Source organism: Leuciscus leuciscus (assembly GCF_965113295.1).
Source record: "Leuciscus leuciscus genome assembly, chromosome: 10".
NCBI classification, from domain to species: Eukaryota; Metazoa; Chordata; class Actinopteri; order Cypriniformes; family Leuciscidae; genus Leuciscus; species Leuciscus leuciscus.
The window spans coordinates 22,615,420-22,640,491 of record NC_138734.1 but is presented as its reverse complement, the minus strand read 5'-3'; the positions used below and the strand labels follow the sequence as shown (position 1 = coordinate 22,640,491).

The 25,072-nt window shown below is 38.2% G+C and overlaps 1 long non-coding RNA gene across 1 annotated transcript in view; it reads right to left on the bottom strand.

The window, feature by feature from the left end:
• The window catches only part of LOC309508684, a 93,441-nt gene extending 72,698 nt beyond the window's left edge, over positions 1-20,743 (bottom strand). Inside the window, exon 1 of the long non-coding RNA XR_014209673.1 lies at positions 20,619-20,743. This is a non-coding gene — a long non-coding RNA (uncharacterized lncRNA). The remainder of the gene's footprint in view (positions 1-20,618) is intronic.
• Positions 20,744-25,072: the final 4,329 nt, after the last annotated feature.

Below are 25,072 nucleotides of genomic sequence, written 5' to 3'. Positions count from 1 at the left end.
TGCGACTCTGCCTGCGAGTATGGGGTTTTTGAACAGTAAGATCTTCTGGAAAGTCTTCTGTAACAGAAGCCGATAGGAAGCCACAGGGCAAGAGGAGATCACGATGGAGCGTTCGGTTAGGTCCCTCCCTGGTCTCTGGTTTCACAATGTAAACTGGAAGATCCCCAGCACGGTTCACAACCACATACACCTCTTGTTCCCACTTGTCTGCGAGCTTGTGTTTTCCTCGGATTCTGACGTTCCGAACAAGGACTCTGTCACCAACATCCAAGCTTGCAGGTTTTACACGTTGATCGAACCGACTTTTGTTCCTTTTAGCTGACTTCTGAGCATTCTGGCATGTAAGCTTATAGCTCTCCTCGAGACGTGATCTTAAATCCTTTACATACTGGGAGTGAGAGGGAGATGGAGAGTCACGGACTGGCAGCCCGAAAGCTAAGTCAACCGGGAGCCGTGGTGATCGTCCAAACAGGAGTTCATAAGGTGTGAACCCTGTTACCTCATTCCGTGTGCAATTATATGCATGGACAAGAGGTTTAACGTACTCCCTCCACTTAGACTTCTGCTTGCTCTCAAGAGTTCCCAGCATGTTTAACAGCGTCCGGTTAAAGCGCTCGACAGGGTTGCCCCTGGGATGGTAGGGAGTGGTCCGAGTCTTCTTGATGCCAGCTACATCGCAGAGCTCTTTAATCAGCTTAGACTCAAAGTCTGGGCCTTGGTCAGAATGTAGGCGTTCTGGAATGCCGTAGCAAACCATGAAGTCGTTCCACAGACACTTTGCCACAGTTTTGGCCTTCTGGTTTGCAGTTGGAATAGCGACTGCAAATTTGGTGAAGTGATCAGTAAGCACCAAGATGTTCTTGGTGTTGTTGCTGTCCGGCTCAAGCGTTAGAAAATCCATACATACTAGTTCCAAAGGACGACTGGTTTGAATATTTACTAGAGGAGCTGCCTTCTCTGGAAGAGTCTTGCGCCTTACACACCGACCACAGGTTTTGATGAAGTTCTCAACGTTAACGGCCATTTTTGGCCAGAAGAAGCGCTGCCGCACCAAATCCAGGGTTCGCTCTATGCCCATGTGCCCCATATCACTATGGAGACTCTTCAGCACAGTAGAACGCAACACTGGGGGCAGAACAAGCTGAAGGACAAGTTTATCTTCGTCCTGTCTTCTCCTGTATAAAACCCCATTTTCCAGCTCTAACCGATTCCACTCCCGTAACAACAATGGGAGCTCAGGAAGTTCCTCTCTAAGAGTGGAAAAAATATTTTCTCCTGTCTCAAGCTGGTAGATGACTTCTCGAATTGCTGGGTCAGCACGCTGCTCTTCTTGCAGGTCAGCGTGGGTCAGAGGAGAAATGACAGGAAGGCCATGTGACTCTTCCTCAGCAAAACAGTCAGGAATAATATTAGCATGGACAGAAAGAGACTCAACTAAGGTCACATCAAGTTGAGTGTAGTCAGCAAGACAGCATGATCTGACAAGACTGCTCTGACATATAGCAACCACAATGTCTGGGGAGATTTCTGCAACTTCACCGGGGTCACACAATTGCTCCGCTAGGCGGTTCACAAGTTCCCATTCTTCACAGCTTGTAGCCTTATCTGGCACTTCATGGTAACGTCTGGACAGAGCATCGGCATCAAAGTTGTGTTTGCCAGCACGATACTGCATCTTGAAGGAATATGTTGACAACGCAGCTAGCCACCGGTGGCTTGTGGCATCCAATTTTGCTGAAGTCAAAACGTATGTAAGAGGATTGTTGTCTGTAACAACTGTAAAGTTAGCACCATAAAGATAATCATGGAATTTTTCTGTGACACTCCATTTTAAGGCCAGAAACTCAAGTTTATGTGCCGGATATCGAGACTCACTCTGAGATAGGCCCCGGCTGGCATAGGCGATTACCCGGAGTTGATCATCCTGTTCTTGGTATAGAACGGCTCCCAATCCAATTATGTTGGCATCTGTGTGAAGGATGTAAGGCAACTTCGGATTGGCGAACCCAAGGACAGGAGCAGATGTTAGCTTAGAAATTACTGTGTCAAAAGCAGCTTGACAATCAGATGTCCATCTCTCCCCAAAGGACTGCTTCGGGTCCAGGAACTTTCCAGCAGGACTTTTATCTTTAATAGACCGACGGATGGGTGCATAGCCTCTAGTAAGGACATTGAGAGGTTTTACTATGTTGGCATAATCTTTAATGAACCTCCGATAGTATCCTGCAAACCCTAGGAAGGACCGTAGCTCTTTAAGATTTCGGGGAACTGGCCAGGATTTGAGAGCAGATATTTTTTCAGGGTCCGTTTCAACACCCTTTTCTGACACGACATGTCCAAGATAACGTACACTGGACTGGAAAAATTTGCATTTTTCAGGGGACAGCTTCAAGCCGAATTCCTTCAGGCGGGTAAGTACTCTGAGTAAGCGCTTCTCATGTTCCTCTAAAGTGTCAGAGAAGATAATGATGTCATCTAGAAATACAAGGGCTTCCCTGAGATTTAAATCCCCCATACACTTCTCCATAAGTCTCTGGAATGTACTTGGAGCATTCGTAACGCCTTGCGGCATACGATTCCATTCCCAGAAACCCAACGGTGTGACAAACGCGGTTTTAGCCTTGTCGGCTTCACTCATTTGAATCTGATAATATCCAGACTTTAGATCCAGAACCGTGAACCATCTGGAGCCTGTTAATGCTGAAAACGACTCTTCGAGGTTCGGCAGGGCATAGGCGTCTTTCACTGTTTGTAAATTTAATTTACGATAATCGATGCACAACCTAACATCGCCATTCCGCTTCCGGACCACCACAATTGGGGAGGCAAATGGTGACTCTGACTCCTGGATGATGTCAGCTTCAAGCAGATCCCGCAAATGGCTTCGAACAGCCTCAATGTCGCGGGGATGGATAGGCCTAGCTCGAAGCTTGAAAGAGGTTTCATCATGGAGCTTGATATGGTGTTTTACCTGATCCGTACAGCCGAAATCAAGGTCGTGATAAGAAAACACTTCAGGCATTTGGTTAAGCTTGGATGTTACTCGCTCCTTCCATTCAGGTGGAATAGGCGATTCTCCAAAATTTAACTCCAAAGTGCTTCTTTGGGAACCTTCTTGAACTGGAGAAGTATTTACGGTGTGCTGGGCCAGGATGGTAGGTGATATACCAATATCAGCAATAATTGTCATTGGTGGAATGAGAACATTTTGTTCAGACTCGTTCATAACGAGAACAGGAACTTTATAGGGCGCATGAGTTGGAAGTGTGATGACACAACTCTGGACGCATAGCCCGCCAGGAAGAGGTGATATGGGGTGTTCAATCACAGCCCATTGAACTGTAGTTGGACTGTCTATTCTGGCAGAGCCTTCTAGAACAATGGTCTGACCAGAAGGAATCAGGACTGGGGTCTGACTCAACAACTTCACGGATCCTGCTCGACCCAGCTGGCTTTGTTGGTGCTTCAGTTGTAGGAGCTTTAGGACTGCACAGTACCCTTGGGCCGTAGGCTGAAAATTTGAGAAATCACTACTGGTGTATCGCTCATATAAAGGCTCCAGAGTATTCATGCCAATAAGCACAATTGATGAACCCTCAGGATGACCATCGGGTACAACCAAGGCAAGAGTCGGTACATCAAATTCCTCTCCCAAGAACTTTTTGTGAAAACCTATGGTCATCTCTACATACCCCAGGTATGGCACTGACTGACCGGCGGCACCCTCTACCTGGAGTAAGTTATAAAGTGGCTTCACAGGGTGATCGCTAAGACTCTGATTATAAAAAGAGACTGGAATCGTGGTGACCTGCGAGCCAGTATCCAAAAGGCAGTGGTAGTTCTGTCCAGCAATCTGAACGACTGCAGAACATTTTGAGCCCACCAGGCCCTTTGGAAGTTGTATGGTTGCATTTTTTATCTTGGGCTGTGACATTTCTGCACACTTGACAATCTTCTTTTTTTCCTTGGGACGGATTTGGTCCCCTCTGGCCCCTGTCTGTCCCACAACAGGAACCGGACTCAGTTTAAATGAACGGAGTTGGAAGCGTTTTGTTGGTTGCTAGTGAACTGTTTCTTTTTACGAGCAACCAGAGTAGGATTGGGTTCATTCTCACATTGGGGACGGATGTGGCCATCCTCACCACACCGAAAACAATAACCAGGTTTGGCCAACGTAGGTGTGAATCGACGAGGCTGCTGATTGGTGGCCCTGGCATGTGATTTACTGTAGGTGGAAGTCTTGGGGATAGAACTGGTCTTTGACTGGCTGGCCGTTAGCATAGCTAACTGTCGCTGGACGTCAGCTAGTCGTTGAGCCAGTTGCTGTGTGATGTTAACCAAAGCAGTAACTGCGGCCCCATCTTCAGAGTTAACACGAGCAAACTGAGCATGGGATGTAGCTTTCTGCCGTGTAGACCCCAAATATTGCTTCATTCGATGTGCTTTTGCTGCCTCTCGATCCTCTTCAGTGCGCAAGAGGAGCAGCAACTCAGCAAAAGTGGGTGGACAAGTCTTCTTTTGCTTTAGCTGGAGCTCAGCAATCAAAGAATTGTCCCAGCATCCACGACAGAACTGGTTCAACAAATGCCGATTTACTTCAGACTCTATGACTCCTCCCCTTTTCATGGCGGAATTCAGGACAACCTGGAGCCGTTAGAGGTAGGCAGATGGTTTCTCACCGGTATCCTGAAATGTGTCCATGAATCTAGCAAACAGTTCGTCCCCATCTTGAACAGTAGCATATGCAGAGTCAAGAGTATCTAGATACACTGTAGGCAGCGTGCTGGAACTCAATTGCTTGACCATGTCTGCTGCTGGAGGAAGGAGACTCTCCACTATCCTCCTAGAGCGATGGAGGTCGGACACAGAAGAATCCTTCAACAGTAGTTCTACTCCTGACCGCCAGGTGTCATAGTCAGCCTCATGAGTGGGTCTGGGAAGCCGACCTGAGAAAACCCTGATCCTCTGGTGATGTGCTGCACTCTCCTCATTCTTCACAATGTGCTCCACTACATAGCGCTGGACCTCAGGTGGATGGATGTCAATGCTGGAAGTTGAATGTCTCATCCCCGGCTGCGTAGAATTAGATGAATCAATACGGGGCTCAGCAACAGACCTGGGAACAGCAGTGTCCACGAGGGGAACAGGGATTGGTGGCTCTTCCACATGAGGCGCAGAGCTGAGCTCGGAGACCGAAAGTCCAATCTGAGACATCGTTGTTTTGAGCATTTCTGTATAATCCACCCCAGTTAATTTGGCTAAATTCTGCAAATCAGACAAATACAACATAGTTTTAGCTTTAGCAAAGTGCTCTGTACAAACAGTAGATAGCTCCAAAATGCAACATGTAAATGTCCTTTTAGCTGAGATCCATGTGTGCGGCAAAATGGGACGCAGCGCTTCCAAAGCTGCACCGCTAGTAAATTCAACAACAAGCACACCATCATACTCAGATTCGGTCTCAGAAATTTCCTCAATCTTATTGATTGAACCATATTGGCTTAGAAACTCAATAACTTCATTACTTCCTGCTTCTGTTATGCCCTCGCCCTCCAACAGCACAGCATTTGGTAAAACACATCCATTATTGTTACTGAACTACAATAACCCAAATCAATAACTCAAATGCACATTAAACTCACCAATTCCTCCTGGCTTGCTCGCCAAAGTAATGTAGCATATATATATATATATATATATATATATATATATATATGTGCTGCAATTATAGATAAAAATAGTGGACCAATATCAGAAGATCTTAGTTTGGCTCAAGGAGGATGAGGTGAAATTCAATGATACACAGAGTCAAGGCTGCAGTGCAATTGTGAATTGTATTACATACAGGACAACAAGCATTTACAATATTTACACGTGCACATAGGAAATATTCAGTTCAAAGTTATTAATGAACATACAGCAATCTCAGAATTCAAAATTCTCTCAATCATCAACAGTGCTTGAAGCCGCAGCAATTCACAACACACAGCCCTCGAGACAGGCAAAGTCCAAGGAGTCCATGATGGAACAGTTCATAAGTTCAGTACCAATATGTAGATGTGTGAAAATGTCCAAATGTGTGTGAAAATGTCTCTGAGGGTGTGTGCGCAGGTGTATCAACTTAGCAGCTGCAGCACCTCCTACCACATCGGTAGATGCATGCACTCCGAATCATCAGTTTTGGGCCTAGTGGCTCGCCATCAATGCATGTTGAAGATTTTATTATTTAGAAAATAAGTAATTTAACTGTTTTTTGTACACTATTATTTCCTTTCTGTCTGTGTATGTCTTTGGGTGACTTTGGAACCTAAGAGCTGTGTGGTTACAGCAGAGAATTCTATTTCAGTAATGTCACATGGTACAAACTATTTCTCAAAATACCTATAGAATGTATTACCATATTTGGGAGAAGGAGAAGGTATATACGTTTGCTGGACAATCTTTCTGGAGGGGTCTTTCTGCGGGAGGGGCTCTTTCTGCAGAGGGTCTCTCGGCTTTGTTTGTTAATAAAGTCTAATATTTCTGGTGTCAAAAATCTCTGAAGTCATTTACCTGAAAAGAAAGAATTAAACCACAACAAATGGCGACCCCGGCAGGACGTGGCTTAGGAGCTGAAGAAGCCACGAAGGGCTCGCTGGTGACTTACACAGACAACAGTGGCCGCTGTACTTTGAGGTGAGCAGTTTTGCTTTTGAATAAGGTATGTGTTAGTCACCAGTGGCCCGGATGTGGTAAGAAAAAGCTTCTCCAAATTTAAAGAACTTAAAAAGTGATGTTTGATATCAGAAATAATTGCATGCATTGTCTTTGTAAATGTCAAGTAGTTGGTAATAGTGGGGGAGCTCCCGATAGTGTTTGCCAGTACTTGTTTAATCCTGAGTGGATTCTATAACTACTAGGGATGCTGATTTAGCGCTAAGAGTTTTGACGTACGTACGTAAAGTCCTGTGTTTGTTCAATCAAGAGGGCCTTGAAGGATGATGAGCAAAAAGCATGCACACAGAGGGTTTGAGTTTATTGATAAGGATATCAATTATTGATTTGTGGGTTCTTGTAAGTGGGCCTTGATGGATACAAGAATAGCATGAACACAGAAGAAGTTTTGTCTTACTTGTCAAGTGGGCCTTGATGGATGACAAGCGTACTGATATAAGGATATCAGTTATTTATGTTTTATACCTGTAAGTGGGCATTGATTGATACAGGTGTAGTTTAGCTTAAATAGATGGTTGATCTGCAGACATTTGTAAGAGGGCCTTGAAGGATACAAATGAGCATGATTGCAGATTTAGTCAATTTCCGGGTACCTTATTACTCTAATAAGAGTTTGCTCAGGGGAATTAAGATCATATATGACTCTGTTGTGTTGAGGAAGTGAATCACAGAGGTTTATGGAATAGGATAGTTAAAAGTGTAATATTTTAATGTATTGTTCAGATCTGACAGAGTAGAGAAAAAAAAGTGTGTGAGATCATGTTGGTGTGCCTGTAGGATCCTGTGACTGTGCCTGTGGTTGAAAATAAGTGACCTCTGACCCTGGTTGCTTGAAGGGACAGAGAACGTGTGAATGACCAGTGAATGAAGGGGACTGAAATGGTGTGTATTAGAAAAAAAAAGAAAGAAAAGTAAGGGAAAACAATTGTTCCAAGATATTAACTATAAAGAATATTGTATAAAACAAGTTAAAATAATAAGATATATGTTTAATCAATAAATGTAATGATATATTAATAGATGAATATAAATAAGATTGCACGTGCTTAATATATTATATATTATATCTGAAGACGTCTAAAATGTGTATCTCATTATCCCTGAAGACAGAGTGGAAAAAGTATTCCATTGCAGATTAATAAGTTTGTGTTCAGAGAAAAATAACTGGTGCAGTGCTGAAGGTTAACAAGATTGAGTGACCAAGTTTCAAAAGTCATGAATACTTCAGAAGTTGATGAGAGTAAATAATAAGAGGAACTCATTGATGTTTGTTGAGAAACTAGATTATTGTGAACACTGCATGCAAATATAGAAGAAAGATTGAAGTCTAATTTTATGATAGGGAAAATTATTCAATTGTATTATTCTTAGATCATCAGAGTTATTGATGATATAGAAAAACAGAACTAGATTGCTTTTTCCTGCAATGAAGAACTGCTTTACTAATAGAATGGGGGAACTGCTATTGTCAACCAGTGAGATTTTATATAAAATAAATAGTGAAAAGATGCAGATTAAAAAGTGGAATGTAGATAAAGAGCTAATAGCTTATATGTGAAAGTTCAATTTGATTCATGCAGATCTCTGAGTGTTCAAATTGCAGATGGCTTCAGTGTCCTGTGGAAGCAACAAGAGGGCAAAGGGCAAAGACACAAATGCAGAGAGAAGAACAGAGAGTGGGTGAGGGGTTCTCAGCTCCCCTCCTGAAGTTGACCAATCAAAAAGACTCAGAAAGACTGAATTAATATGGGAAAAGGTGAAACTTTCACTTGAGACTTTTCCTGAGGACAAAGAGAAATACTGAGATGCAAAACTGGCAGGATCGATAAAAAGCCCAAACTAAGAAGAGGCAGAGAAACAACAGAGCCTATTCTCCACTCTGCAATGGCCTTTGAGTGACGGCTGGCAAAATATGCAGAGCGACAGCCAAGCTAAAAACAGAAGAACAGACCCTTACGACACGACAGGTGTGACAAAACTTATGAACACTCTAGAGACTGCTTCAAATTTGGTTAATTATTATATTAACGTTATTCATTCTGATAATTCACTGGTCTCATAGCAATTCTTTATATTCTCTGCTAAACTAACCCTCTCTGCTTTTTCAGTAGGTACAAGTCCAGCTCTATAAGAAAAAGAAAATACAGAGAAGTGGGTGCTCAACTCACCAAATAGTTAAAACTGAGGCTGGATTTGAAATAGCGAGGGCTATTAAAGAACCATATAGGGCTAAAAAGCCTGATAGAATTATTCTAGGGCAAAGAAAAAGATAGACACAAAATGTCAAAGACTGATTATTATTTTTGTTTACAAAACCATGATACTGGTCACTCCATCTTGTTTTAATAAGTTTCTAGAGATAGATTGGAGAAGGAAAAATAACTCCAAAAGTCCAAAAAAATTATGAAATCAAAAATGCTGTCGAAACTGGGATAATGAGATGGAAATGTTGTTGGCCATGGATCCAAGATTAGGTAGAGATCTCCAATTTTCCAAGATTAGGTAGAGATCTCCAATTTTCTTCTTAAAGCAGCTCAAGAGCAAAAACAAAAAAGAATATGAAAACGTAGACCAAACAAATGACAAAATGCATTTGAGAAATTACAATTGGCGGTCTTACTCTCAACTGCACCATACTAAGGCCTATTATTCTGAAATATTTAATCTATTAGAGTTTGAAAAAAGAAAAAGAAAAAAGGGTTTATAACAACGGTGTTAAACTAAACGTTAAGATCACTGACACTTCTGAATAGTGTTTGCGTAGCTGTGTGTGACGTTGTCCGTCAGACCTTTTGAATTCCACAGCTAAATTTACAAGTTCCGCATTTAGAGCACAACCTGCGGAAGAAGAATGTGTGATGGCCGATGAGTGACTGAGTATGAATGAGTGAGAGATGGTGTACACCAAGGCAAATCCATTATTTTGCCTACAGCTGTATCTAAATTTGATATGTGGGCCCACAGGGCATATTCTGCCCAATAATGACCATGGATGGATTTGGTTAATTTCCTGGTCGAAACTGTAGTGACAATAGAAAAGAAAAGAAAAAACAATACCACATTTGCGCAGCGCCTAACACATCTGACTTTCCTTTCAGAATATGAAGGAGCATAACACATCTGATTTTCTTTTCAGCATATCATGAAGGAGCTGACGTTTTGTCAAAAGTATGAAATATTGTCTTTTAGTAAAGTGGGTTGAGTGTTGTCTAAGATGCCTGATAAATAGTGTGCTAACAGTGGGACTCAAAACAATTAGATAACTGAGCTGAATTGACTAATTGTAAAAAGTAATATAGGGGTTAAGACCCCCAAAAGGGGACAGAACACCACTCAGCCCACATGATCATTTTACAAGTGACAGCAAGAAGGACAATGGAGCAGATGAGCAGATGATTTAATATGTTGTTGTCACTAACTGAACTAACAGAAATAATGAAGGTTTCATTCACAGATGAGAACAGTTCAGTTCCAGGAAGGTTACTAAGACGATTCAAACAAAAAGAACCAGTGACTGCTTTGTCATCTCAGAAGTGCATTGATCAACAAACTGACATTTGAGTCCATGCCTCTCAACTTAAAATACACCAACAAGCCTCTACTCTCCACAACAGGAAGTGAGGGATCAAGGGCTTGTGCTAGTAACAGCCTCCCTCGCCGTCGAGGGAAAGCCCATGCAACGGCTCGTAAAGAGTCACCCTGGTGAAACTGAATGATCAACATGAATGCAAAAAGAAGACAAACGACAAGAAAAACTTTAAATGAAAATTTGCAGAATGTGTAAAGCTCACAAAAAGTTGTGCAAAGAAGAGAGAATCAACAGAGATGAGTACAACTTCAAAGTCAACATCAACCAAACTTTATTTTAAGGTAATGTTAAAGCCCTTGAATATACTAGTAGCAACTTAATAATAACCCCACCAGAAGGAAAAATATTGAATTAAAGAATATATCAAAAACAACGTAGAAAAGAAATTATAAATTATTTAAAAAGAAACAAAATAATGAATAAGCGACTAATTCAAGTAATTGTCATAGCATAGTGAGAATTAAGACAAGTCATGAAGGAAAATACAACTAGAACTAAATGACATTTAAAAAAAAAGATCATAAATGGTAGGCCTACTCCAATGTAATTTGTCAATACAGGAGTATAAGTAATTAATTTAAAGCTACAGTTGAAAATTAAAGAAAAGACTAACACTGGCTATTAACAAATATTTGATTTCAATTTAAGTTATAAGATTATGATTTGATTCAATATGCTATTGACTAATTTAATGTATTTTAAATGGTGCTAATAGAACGACCACCTCAGTTGTAAGTTGTTCAAATTCAATAACAAACAGGCATTATGAACAATTTATATGGTACCAGAGGGGGGTAAGAATGACAGGTTATTGCACAAAAACATACTTTTGAATATTCTCAATCCAGATGCGCATGGTTTTCACCAAAGTGCGCAAGGGGGGAGTAAGGAGGGATTAAGAATAAGGAAAGAATTAAAAGGCTAAATTAAGAATTAAAGGAAAATTAAATAAAAGGCATTTCTGACTGTACACATATGAAATTTGTGCCAAAAATAAAGGTAAAAAAGGAACAGTGACACAAATAGGCCATATATCAGTACCAGAAGGGCTAATAAAACACCTGGTAATGGATTATATGAGCAAGATAGAGAAAGGTAAAGGCAATGAAATCAGCAGAGGAGGGTCAGGAGAAGTAATTAAATATTCCCAGAGAAGTATTCCTTAGATTTGAAATTCTATCAGAAATAAGTTTAGATAATGGGACAGCAGTCATTCCAGAGAAATTGAAGATTAAAATTATTTGTGTGCAGAAACTTAAATTATAGAAAGGAAGTTTTAAGTTATAATGCTTTATGTTTGAAATGATTAAGATTAAAATTAGATATACAGAAAAAGAAATGTACGTACAATGAATATGTAAGATAGTATAAAAAGTTATTTTTGAGAGTTATTTTTTCTAATTGTCTAATGAGTTTATTGAATGACTTTTATGAAGTAAATGTAACATTGCTCTTAAAGCTTTCTTAGTTTGAGTGATTACATGTGACATAATTAAGTTTATTCATGATAGTTCATTTAGAAATTAGTAGAAAGGAAGAAAAAGTATTCAGTTAAGGTATGCTTGAACTGAGGAGCTATAATGAGAAGAAGCTGCAACACGTGAGATTTAACATTTTATTTATTGTTTAAATTTGGTAATAAAGTAGACAGAATTTGAAATGTAAAACGTTATAACGAAGCATATTGCGATTTAATGGATAGAAGGTGCACTACAATGTTATGTTTGTTTAATCAACTAAAAATGACTGACTAAAAGATTGATTCTTCAAATTTAAGAATTGATATTCCTTCATAAAAATAAGAAGCGAATAAAAATGAGAGGAAGTAATTTTTCCCCAGCCCTATTTTAAATCAAAATTCATTTGGATTATGCAAAATTAAAAAGCAAACTAAATCAATTATTCTACTATAATCAGCAGAGATTTATTATAATGATTTGTCTTTATTATAATGAAAACAATTACATGAAAAAAGTAGAATGACTTATGTTTGGAGAAAAATGAGCAAATACGATTGAGTCAAAAAGTTAAGGAAAACTTGATTTAAAGAATTAGGAATGTTTTTTGGAGTTGTAATATTGAAAGGGGGTTATTATTCTGTTGTGTACTTTCCATATTAAGAAGATAATGGAGAGGGCAACTAAATCATATATTATTGAGGATGAAGAAGATAATGAATAAGCCAGATCCTGGGTGTATGTGTCGAAGAGGATATCTACATTGCAAGAAGAACTTTTAATTGCATAAGGGATTTTTATGTTTGACATATTATACATAACTGTGACAATAACAGACAATGCTGAACCAATTTCATCAACACGCTTGTAACAATGTTTGATGTTTGATTAGGGAGGATTCGAGTCTTTTACTTTCTCCATTGAAAGAAAGAAAAACAACTGAAAGAAAGAAAAATGTATGGAGAAAGATGTTTGGCTCGATTGCTCCTCCAGGAGTGTGGTGGCATAATTTCAGTCATTGAAAATAAGAATGAGTGATTTAATTTAGTCACTAAGGTAGTATAACGGAGGGGACTGGATTTTGAAACTACACTCTGGAAAACGATAGTGAATGTGGGGCTTAGATAAGCCCCAGAGGAGGGAATGTTGAAGATTTTATTATTTAGAAAATAAGTAATTTAACTGTTTTTTGTACACTATTATTTCCTTTCTGTCTGTGTATGTCTTTGGGTGACTTTGGAACCTAAGAGCTGTGTGGTTACAGCAGAGAATTCTATTTCAGTAATGTCACATGGTACAAACTATTTCTCAAAATACCTATAGAATGTATTACCATATTTGGGAGAAGGAGAAGGTATATACGTTTGCTGGACAATCTTTCTGGAGGGGTCTTTCTGCGGGAGGGGCTCTTTCTGCAGAGGGTCTCTCGGCTTTGTTTGTTAATAAAGTCTAATATTTCTGGTGTCAAAAATCTCTGAAGTCATTTACCTGAAAAGAAAGAATTAAACCACAACATGCACAGAACCTGGCCTGTACAAAACAGGACCAATTAATACATCACTCTGGTTCCAAGCATCACAACTATATCACCATAATCATAATATCATAAAGTCATCATATTATCATAATCAATCTCAGTTAATTCGTTTATCATGTACATGATTCAGTATAAATACTGCATTTAGCAATATAAATAATTTAACAGTCAGCAAGAGTACTCTTATAAATAGACAATATCAATAATAGCTTCAAAATACATTTCAGAATCAAAGAATAGTTGACAACATAATTTAACAACAATATTAAGATTAAGGTTAATTATTAATGCATTGCTCATTTAAATAGGCACTATATATAATATACATATACATACATAGTCAGACTCAGTATGATTAAAGTACAGCCAGCGCCAGCACCGGCTAACAGATCCATATACACATACAATACACTATTAGCACCGTATAACAAACAATAACAACTCACCAGCTCCCGTATCATTAAGTCACTCAACAGCAGTCAATTGAAAGGTAGAGGCAATCTAAAAGGCATAATAGTTAAACCAACTTATAACCAACGTTTTATTAATAGAATAGTTTACAGGGCTAAACGCCTACCTGCAGCAGCTCAATGAACCGACTCCTGCACACACACACCAAACAACAGCGCGCGGCCATATTTAAAGGAAAGTGACGCAACTGTCAAGTGTCGCGATACTTCACGAAGTCTCGCGACGACGCGAACACAGAGGGGAGCCGCGAATAAGGAGAATAAGGCAAAAACACCTGGGTTACATATGCTTTGCCCCCTGTGATGGCCGATGACGTGGCCACACAAAAGGACGGTAACTGAGAACCCATGCATACATGCATCCTTCTTTCTGGGTTGTTTACACATTATATTGGGTTATTTTTTGTATCTCATGATTAAACATTTGTTGCAGATACCTTGGTTACAAATCACACTATATATATATTTCATAATAATGACAGATACAGATTTGGCTAATTTTCACTGTTTTATTTTCAGTTTGTTTTCTGCCATAAATTACTAGTTTGGGTGCACACTTTCTAGTTATTATTGGTATGTTTTTAATGCTTATTTCTTTTGAGTTGAAGTGGCTTACGTGGGAAGAGCTGAGGTTTGCATGGATTAATTGTATGTGTGAATGTATGTTTGTTTGTTTGTTTGTTTGTTTATTATAATTCTATGTATATTTTGTTGACTATAATTCTTTGGGTAAATTATTGTATGACCCATTTCTTGATATTTCTGAAATTAATTACTTTATTTTTTTTAATTGTGTTAAGAGATGTTTGTGTTATTCCCTATGTATGTGTAATGGACTAGTCCTTTGGGTATATAAGTTCCCCATGTGTGTCATTTGGGAGGTCATGTTTTTTTGTTTTGTTTGGTTTGTCTAGTTAGTGTGATTACTGCTAAGTTTGTTTCTTTTCAGTTGACCCTCTTTATGGGCCCAGACCAGTAATTTAATTTGTAACTTTGTTTGGCATTTAATAAATAATTTTCTTTGTTTGGAAAATCCTGCATTCTTTGCCGTTGACTGCTTGGTCCCTCACACCCCCGAAAGCAAACCTCCGGAACTTCCTGTCATATGGAAGGATGGAAATGTGTAAGTATGCGTCCTTGAGATCTATCGTGACAAACCAATCCTCGGATCTGATCTGCGGCATGACTGACTCATTCAGAACTCTCAAATCCAAAATGGGACGCAACCCCCCATCCTTCTTTGGAACGATGAAATACTAACTGTAAAACCCGGTGTCCCTGCTGGAGGGAGGTACATGTTCTATGGCCCCTTTCTCCAGAAGAGTTCTCAGTTCGGGGTCTACCACGGTGGATAGGACCCCCATAAACCTGGGCGGGCGAGACCCGAACTGTATTTGATAACCCTTTTCTATGGTCTGCAGGACCCAACGAGAAATATTTGGCAGTAGCTTCCACGCTGTCAAAAATTCTACTAGAGGTACCAGCCTCTCGAGACTGGTTTCTGGAGTTAGTTGTTGTTGAGCAGTCAATTCGTCGCCCTGAACCTGCTGATTCAGGGGAGAGATAGCAGGCTCTTCCACCTTTGGCATCTCCCCATAATAGTGCTCTTTATAATTTGAAATGGATGAGTAGTGAGATGTTTGTGCACTGTAAACTCAATATTCTCGACACCTCGGTGTGATCTCAACAGATCGGGGAAAAACGGAAGGCCGCGGCGTAGAGTTTGTGAACGGGAGGGGAGGAAGCGTTCGTCCAGTTTACTTTTAGCCCGAACGTCCTGCTTATCTGCCGGCCAGTCGATGTGTAATCTTTCAACCGTTCTCGTTACAACCTCAACGAGCTCCTCAAAAGCATGAGACTGAAATGGCAAATCCCTAGTATCTCCTGCTTCGACACTAACAACATCTAATTCCTCTGAACTAGATAGCTCTAGTGTCTGTGCCTCAATCGGGGCGGAAGTAACCGCAACGCGTGCTTCCAAAACCCGAGAGAGCACTGGATCTGTCAGATGAAGGCAGAGATAAGGCTGGGCCCGTCTCAAACCCCTCTGACAAATCCATTTGCGAACCCCAAGACTGAAGCCTTCACTGTGCCTCGGCAGAAGCGGGACCTGAGCCTCGGGGGAAGCGAGCCTAAGCGTCCTCGCTAAAGAACGCTAGGCGGGATCGGAGTGTCCACAATATAAGCACTTCACAGTGCCCTCGAGCGCTGACCGTGCATGCTCCTCACCCAAACAAACGGCACACAAAACGTGTGTCCCCACCCGTTAAATATCGCAGGCAGGGGTGCACACACATTCTGAAATGCTGCTTGCTCGCCATACTGATAATATATAGATACAGACAACACCAAATAGACAAAACAGTTTCACATAGAGCGCTTGTGAAGACACAGAAGCTAGCGCTGCTTTGTTTGGGCAGGCTTTATAGTTTCCTGGTTCGTGACGTCAGCTGCCTCTGACGTTCTGCCACACCTTTGGACTGATTTTACATGTGCTTCAAGACATCATCACGCAAAGCGTTCCCTTAGCATCAATCGATGCAGCGGAGAGTTCCCTTGAAAAGGAAACTGGACATCTTGTTGGTTTTATACAAATGACTTAAACAGAGAATATTTGTTTTAATTTTGAATCAGATCATTTAAAAGTACACACTTAAATGTTAATAAAGATATATTGCTCATAAATGTGTGAAAAGTGAAGAGTTTTGTTTCAGTTTATAGACGTGCTCAAGAAAAAAAAGTTCACAGAGACGTAGAGGCAGAAACCACACCCTGTTTATTTTCTTTATTTTACAAAAGCATAATGTTTTGTTTTGATTGTAAGTGGACACATACAAAAGTAGACATCTCACAGATTCTTTTTTCATATTTCTTTTTTCTGTATGACCATAAATGACTGAGTAATTTAAGTCTATTGTGCCGGCGCGTTTGCCAACCCCAGAGGGTTAAGCTTAAAGGTTAAAAGTTAAGTTTCAGTTGAACATATACAGGTATAGTGGTACAGTAATGTTTAGTGTACTAGAAATGTTATGTGGACTTACAGTATAGAGTGGTACAGTATGTGTACTAGAAATGTTATGTGGATCTGTCACGGTGTGGTGTGGGCAGAAGAAGACGAGGGAGAATCAAAAGTTCTAATTCAAACTTTTACTAACAATTTAATCCAAACAGGAACAGACAGGCAGAAGGTTATACACACACACGTAATACAACGGAGATCGGACAAAGACTGACTGAACAGAATGGATGGATCCTAATGATATCTCCTAAGGGTAGCATGTACAGGGTGAACAGCAACGGTCCTAGTACAGAGCCTTGTGGTACGCCATACTGAACTTTTGATCGATAAGACATCTCTTCATTTACTGCTACAAACTGCTACAGGTCAGATAAGTATGATTTAAACCATGCTAATGCAATTCCACTAATGCCAACATAATTTTCGAGTCTATTTAAAAGAATGTTGAGGTCGATAGTATCAAATGCAGCACTAAGATCGAGTAACACTAATAGAGAGATACAACCACGATCAGATGATAAGAGCAAATCATTTGTGACTCTAATGAGAGCTGTCTCAGTACTATGGTACCTGACTGAAAATCCTCACAGATACCATTTCTTTCTAAAAAGGAACATAGTTGTGAGGATGCTGCCTTTTCTAGTATCACTGAAAGAAAAGGTAGATTCTGTAATTGGATAATTCTGTAGGATCAATATGTGTTTTTTTAACAAGCGGTTTAATCATAGCCAGCTTAAAAGTTGGTAACACTTTATAATAACGTTCAGTTGTAGTCATTTATAAGTGGTTAGTTAATGATGAACTAATCATTTACAAAACATTCATAAATGATTAACAAGTGATATACTAACATTTTATGGTTGAAAAATAAGCAGATCTAGTAGCTTTTAAGGCCTGTAGGATTTGAGGGCGAAACAAACACAAATTAATCTTCCAGGTGATTTGTTCAAACATAATTCCACACAGAACTCAACATTCCAGACCCCAAATCACCAGTCCAGGGCCATAAAATCAGGTTCCAGCCAGTCTCCGCTAACCAACGAAAACCCCCAGCTAAGAACTTTATGGCCATGCAAGCTTCAAAGAGATGAGCCCAACTAAAGCAAGAACGTTTGGAAAGACTGATTGGTCCAGAGATGGCACAGCTTGATGCTCGATCAAGATAACAGCAGAAGTTGCTGGACCCCCACGACAGATATACTAAACAGACCCCCTTCTTCTTAACCCTCTGGGGTCTGAGGGGTTTTTGGGGTCCTTGAAATGTTCTGACATGCCCTGACATTTGTGCTTTTTTCAGTTGCTTATAAACATATTAATGGCAAAGGTATAATTACACTCTATTTAGCACAAACAGGGCTACCATAATATGTGAGCAACATGCATGTACATGTTTGTATTTTTGAGAGAATAATGTTTATGCATGGTTATTGAAAAAACTAAAAACTAAAGTTTCTGAAATAAGGCCACAAAACACATACTAAATATGTGTCAATAAGACTTTTGACTAATGGATGTCGTTGCCTAGAGTTTTTTCTTCAAAATGATGTGAAAATCATCCTACCTAATCATTTACATAACACAATACATTGATTTAAATCTTGTAAAACACTTTTTGTTTGTAAAGGCAATATGCGCAAGGGGCGTCAACGATTCAACAGCATCATGCATATGTAGTGGTTCACACCTGAGGAGACAATGGGGCCCGCATACTTAATGAGCCATTCATTTCAGGTGTGAAAGAAATAGATTCATTTCACCTATAGCCACAAGAAAGAATGCAAGAGCAATATATATATATATATATATATATATATATATATATATATATTCTACCAAATTGGTTCACAGTTGGAAGCATGTCAATTATTATTTTTTTCACAAATTGTGCTTGCAAATTGTATAATATCCAGGAAAACATGTCTAGTAATTGTGCAGTTAATTCTCATACTGTATTTTCAGTTTTGGAATATGTATCCTCTCCCCAAATTTGTCAGTAATAAAACACAATAAAAAATATTTAAAGAAAAGGCTTATATTTACCTTTTAAAATTTGTTTACATCTACCTTGTAAATATTTTTTTTTTATTAAAAAGGTTACAATTACAACAATTGAAGTGTAATCTTTCTTTGTAAAAACTAAAGTATACATTTTATCATACATATTTCAAAGTTAAGGATTCATTACTTCGAATATAGCCTACATTGACAAAACATACTATATTTAACATATTAGCAAAAATTGGCAAACAAAAGCTTATTTGAGGTGGCAGATATTTTACAGTAAAAATGTGTAATCTATCCAAAACTAATCAACGAAATGTTGTCTTTCATTTGTCTGTAACATAGGTCTTTCGTTTTTATTATAAGGAATATAAATGTTAATTTGCAGTTTAATACGTTGCTTATCACTAGAAGTCCCAGAGTTTTTTAACCCTCCTTTAGCCAAGTGGATGCTAACTGGGCAGTCTTTTGGCTATCATTAGCATCAATTCATGTGTAAATGTGGTCATTACCTGAGCAATCTGCAGGGGGGTTGAGGGGGGGGGATGGGGGGGGGGGGGGGGGTGTGAATGGTTGCTGGTGGCTTGTTTGTATGTGTGGGGGAGGGAGGGCTGCTAAAAGCAGAGAACTTGATTGACCATGTCTCACATTGGCATGTAGGGTCTTGCCCAGGTGTAAACAGGTATGAAATAGCAGATCTCCCATACAAAAATTTAATATATGGCCATATATGTACTTATATTTTAAATAGCATGACATATATCTATACATATATTTGACTTATCTGAGAACACAATATATGACTGCAACATATATCTATACATATATTTGACTTATCTGAGAACACAATATATGACTGCAACATATATGAACATGTATGTGTCCAAACATGTGAAGAAAATATTTGAGTTCATCCATATATGATACCATATATCTGCATATATTACAGTATAGTATTGGTTTCTCGCATATATGGACAACATTAATTATAAATATGTGACATACATATTTGTTTTCTACATATTTAATAAATGTATGTAAACATACACTGTAACCCTTTACTGTAAATTTACAATGAATTTCTTACAGAATTGTACTGTATTTCCATAATACAGTATTAAGCTGTATCTTTTACAGAACAGCTGTAAATATACAGCACATTTCTGTTTTCGTCCTGATAAATTCGTTATATAGGATCATACCATCATACTGACTGAAAAGGCATTGCATTGTGGGATTGATTTCTTTCGCGCTCAATTCAGTTCAAATGTGACGCGTCATGCGAGCAGACAGTAACGTTAGGCAGCTACAACAGGCAAACTTGTTTTGTCAGCGGGATTCAACTGAACAAATAATCATTCCTGATAAACAATGTCTGCGAATCTGTGAGCAATTTTAAAGCTTTTTTGAGGTTCGGTTCGGTTCTTGTTTCAAACATTAGTTTCCTGTGACGCAGCAGAAAATGGACGACGTTAAAGGTAGCAGCTACCTGAGGACGGATGGAAGAATTTGTCATTGAATAATCTGCGCATGACGATAAGTGGGATTTAGAGTTTGAGAAGATGGAGAATTGTTCAACTGAGTGATACGGTAAGCCAATATTTAAGTTATTATTTATTGTATTTTTTTTGCGTTCGCATTTCTACATTGTTTTCACGTAACGTTATGTAAAAGCAATTTTCAGAGATTAATAAAAACAGCATCAAAGGTGTAAGAAACTTTCAAGAGGCAAAATTGTTTTAACCTGTTAACCCTCACCAGTGCGTCGGCGCACTGAAGAGTTTTTATTTATTTATTTAGTTCAAAGTTACTATCAGATTAAATGTTATACTTTGACAAACTATACATCATTAAAAAGATATAAGACTCAAGTTTCAGTATTTGACCACTATTGTATTCTGAGAAACTTATAGTGACAGTTATGTCTTAATTTGTGTCAGGAGTTATGAAATGAAAAAATGCATCGATCCCTTTAATATGAATTATGAGCGTCAGCTGGTCCATTCAGAAAAAAAAACTCTGTGCTGTTGTCATGACAGTGCTATACAAAACAACGTCCCTCAGGGCTTTTAGCTCAAAAATGTGCAGACTTGGAGAAATATTGATATATTCTCATAGATTCACATCATATTTCTATAGACAGGAATAATATTTATTGAATTTATACCCAAATGCGTCGATGTAATCATTATGAGCGCTTCTTACTGAGATGTGCTGTGTTTTCAATTCATACCAATAGCCTGAGGGCGCTATATGCACAAAAATACTCCATATATGGAACATGAAGAAGAGCCATAATCATATGACCTTCAAGGACGTCACTGATAGCAGCTACACTCAAAGCTAACACAGAGATCGCTGTAATATGCAGATACAGACGTTTTGAAGACAATAAAAAATTATTGCAATGATATTTGATTTGCCTGTGTTCTTCAAGCAATGCCAGGTATTTTTATAATAATAGATAATATTTATAATGTAATGCTAATCGATATAGACTTTATCATTGTACATAATTTTATAAATATATTTTCTGTCTGATTTTTTTTTTATCTGAAGCCAAATTAGATCACAGAAGATTATTTAAAACACTCGAATTGCGATATAAAGTACGTTTGTAGCACAAACATGGTTTTAATCTCATAAATGGTCGTGTATTGATGGTGTGCTAAGCTAACATGCTAGCTAGGCCCAAAATAAAGTAATTTGACATGATCTTGAAAAACATTTAACTAAATACAGAGTTTTAGACTTATCATTTTCAGATTTTAAATATAACATGGTCACACATATGGCTTTAGCTGCAGTGCATTTCTAGATTGCTACAGGGCCCACTTCAATTTTATTTTCATGAATATGTTTAATACAAATAAATTTCTAATAACTTTACAAAACTTTGAAGCTATTTAAAAAATGTTTTTTCATTATGACAATAATTAATTCTACATTTACAATAAACTACCAGGTGTCAGCTTTCAAATGAGATCATACTTGTGCTTTTAGTGCAAAGGGTTCATGAACTGTATCTGTTTCAGTTTGGGTATGTCATTTCTGGGGATTTTTCAAAAGTGGCGTTGCAGCTTAACAGGTTAACCCTCTGGGGACCAAGCTGTTTTTGGGGCCCTTGAGATGTTCTGACATGCTCTGACATTTGTGCTTTTTTCAGTTATTTATAAACATGTTAATGGCAAAGGTGTAAATTCACTCTATATAGCACAAACAGGCCTACCATAATATGCGAGCAACATGTATGTAGATGTTTGTATTTTTAAGAGAATAATGTTTATGCGTGGTTATTTAAAAAAATAAAAATGAAAGTTGCTGAAATAAGACCACAAAACTCATACAAAATATGTGCCCACAAGACTTTTGACTAATGGATGTTGTCCCTTTCAGTTCTAGCTTCAAAATTATGTGAAAATAGTCTTGCTTTATTGTTCACAAAAAAAAATACATTGATTTAAATGGTGTAAAACAGGTTTTGCTTGGAAAGCCAATATGCGAGGGGGAGGAGTAGTTTACACCTTAGTCCCACCCACTCTGCATAATGACTCTGCATAATTAGCCATTCATTCAGGTGTGACACTGACTGAGCCACAATACAAAGACAAAATATATATTTTGAAGAAGACTTATATTGACCATTTAAGATTTTGCTTACATCTATCTTGTAAATATGTTTTGCTATTTTATTAAAAAGGTTACAATTACAACAATAATTACAATTTCAGCAATATTTCTGCAAAAAAGTACTCTTTCTTTGTAAAAAAAAAAAAAAAATGATTATAGGCCTACATTTTATCATATGTATTCATTAGTTTGAATATAGCCAACATTGGAACATCTTAGTCTATGACTTTATTTTTGACAAAATAGTATTTTATATTTATGAGCAGAAAAGCTTATTTGATGTGACAGTATATTCTACAGTAAAAACTGTACCCAAATCTAGTCAACAAAATGTTGTCTTTCATACTTCGCCTGACTGTAACGCAGTAACTGTAACTGTAAAAGCAGTTTATTCTTTCACACACAGACGCGCGATTCATATTTAGGCTAAACACTCTTTACAAATATGTACCCTTCATTCATCTCACAGAAAACGCGATTCATATTATAGAAACGCGATTCATCTTTTTGTTTACATAAGCCTACAACGTTATTCCATAACGTTATTCCACATTAACACTTGAGAAAGGATAACTTAGCCTACCTCACTCCTCAGCGGGATCTGCTCCTCATATCAGCACGGAAAATTTTCTCCATAAGGTAGGCTATATTATGCCTCTTTGTTTACAGCTGATGTGGGGGCGTTTCACAGACTGAAATGGTTCTCAGAATTTGCGTTTGAATAGCACGCGCTCTCCGAGGCGTGGTCAAATTACTTTTGAATGGCTCCTAATGAGCTCGACTGGAGTCGCTCTCTTTTTATACAGATTACAGAAGCTGATAATATTTGTTTTTTATATAAATTACTTCTTTTAAAAGCTGCGATCTCAAGCTTTATGCCCGTGGGTCTGTTTGCCTGTTTGACTGAATTTTCGCGGAGTTATAGATAATTTTCGAACGCGTTTCAAATGGGAGTTTACTGACAGAGAGAAGGCAGAAATAGCATCATGTTAGTTTTTCTTTATTTGTCAAAAAGCAAAACACTTTATTTGTATTGTGAGTATACAGAAAAAAAAATAGAAACTGAACAGGATCGATTGATGTATTACACGAAAATGAAAGATCAAAATTAACAGAGCATTTTGTGTTTATTTTTCATTGCTAAAAAAAAAAACGAGCAAAACGCGTGGGCGCGTTTTTGGTCCCCAGAGGGTTAAAGAGAAAAGGTTTATTCTTTGAGGATTCTTTTCACAGCCGCAGCCACCCAGCTGTGAAACAGAATGACCTAGTGGACTCAATAAACAGAGACATTTTATACAGGTTTCTGACATTCTTGACTCCTCCTTTCCCAGTTTCTGTAAATTTCCTTAAAGACATCTTATATCTCAAGCTAATATGGACTGGTTTCACACACACCCTGCAGCTGTACTTAACATCATAAAAGAAACTCAAAATACAGCCAAAGAATGTATGGCATTCGTTTGTTAAATCATTGAAAATAAAATACAAAAGAAAATATGAATTTTTCCACAACAAATTCCTCCTCTTTATCATTCTCTGATAAACAACATAGAAAAATTCACTCTTGTTTTCTAATCAAACCCATTATACTATTAAATCTTTAAGAATAGAATTAATTCAAGTCTTAATTCAAGAACAGTTATACCCTTCATGTCTGATTTTTTTTGTATACCTGATCACTCTACTTGAACTTTGAAAGAAATACGATTTTTTAAAAGTAAAAAGCTTGTAACAAATAAATAAGCATTTTGCCTGAAACCGGGCTAAAAATGAACAAACATTGTTATCGCATTTTCCTGGTTGAGAACCAGACCCTCAGTCATCCCAGACATAGCTCAAAGCATATAGTAAGAAAAACGTAAATGATTATAATTGCAACTTCCGTCACTCGTACCATCTGCATATTTTGTTCATCCCTAGGATAGACTGTACCCATTAATAACAAAATTATCAGAATAACACATACAATCATAACACTATGTATTTGTATATGTAGCTTTTTCCAATTAATCACAATATTTTGTCAGGAAATGGTTTTACTTCTAAAGCTATATTTAATTAAAATCTATTTAATAAGATCTAACCCGAAAAGTTTTATAATTTGATCATTCATTGTTCGAAATTATCCCTGACTTTTCCATTACATACCGTTTTTTTTTCTTATCACCATACTTCACATTAATTAATAGATCTTCTACCTGAAAACACATTTTTCTTTGCACAAGTCAAATTATTAGATTTATATCAATACTAAGCCCTAATTTGATTCAATCAAATAAAAGTCACAAAACTTTTCTTCAACCATTAATTGGTCAACATTTTCTCCAGATATGTTGATCATCTCGTTGCCTCATGGACGTTCCATCTTCACCAATATGACAGTTTGCATGCCGTAGAGAGGATTTTTTCCAACGTTGGCAGGGGAGATAGTTTCTAGCACATATCATTGATCCCCCACTTTATTCTTTGCGTTGGCGTTTTGGGTTGCTGACGTTGGTTGGTGTGGTTAAGGTCAGATGCTTGGACCCAGGTCTCACACTCTCCAATCATTTTCAAATCCTTACAAGATTTTCCCTTAGATCACGATCGCACCCCCACTGGAATGAGTCATTTACTGTCTGCTGTCACCTGTGAATGGAGACCTTAAGTGATTTT